Genomic DNA, 372 nt, shown 5'->3' with positions numbered 1-372 from the left:
TGAGTCGGCTGCCTGACTGGATCCGGACAGTACAACCCCGGCCAGTATAACTTCAGCAAGACGGTGATGAGGCCGTTGGGAATACGGACCCCTTTAGAATATATCCAGTTGCTGCAAAAAATGAACTATTAGCATGTGACAAGCAAAATAAATAACAACCGGAATAAGCATGTGACAAGCAAAATAATGAACCACTTACTCTTTTCCCGTGGGCTCAATGAGCCACTTCTGCTCCTCAGTAGCCGAAACCTGCTTTGGTAGCTTTGCGTTACCACGCATCCACCCCTTCTTGTCAACCCCCTTCCCGTCACCACCATCATCCCCGCCACCACCCTCCTCCTCGCCTGCCTCCCCCTCCCCAACCTCCTCCCC

Source organism: Triticum aestivum, chromosome 4A (genome assembly GCF_018294505.1).
Source record: "Triticum aestivum cultivar Chinese Spring chromosome 4A, IWGSC CS RefSeq v2.1, whole genome shotgun sequence".
Taxonomy (NCBI): domain Eukaryota; kingdom Viridiplantae; phylum Streptophyta; class Magnoliopsida; order Poales; family Poaceae; genus Triticum; species Triticum aestivum.
Note: the sequence above shows the minus strand (reverse complement) of the source record.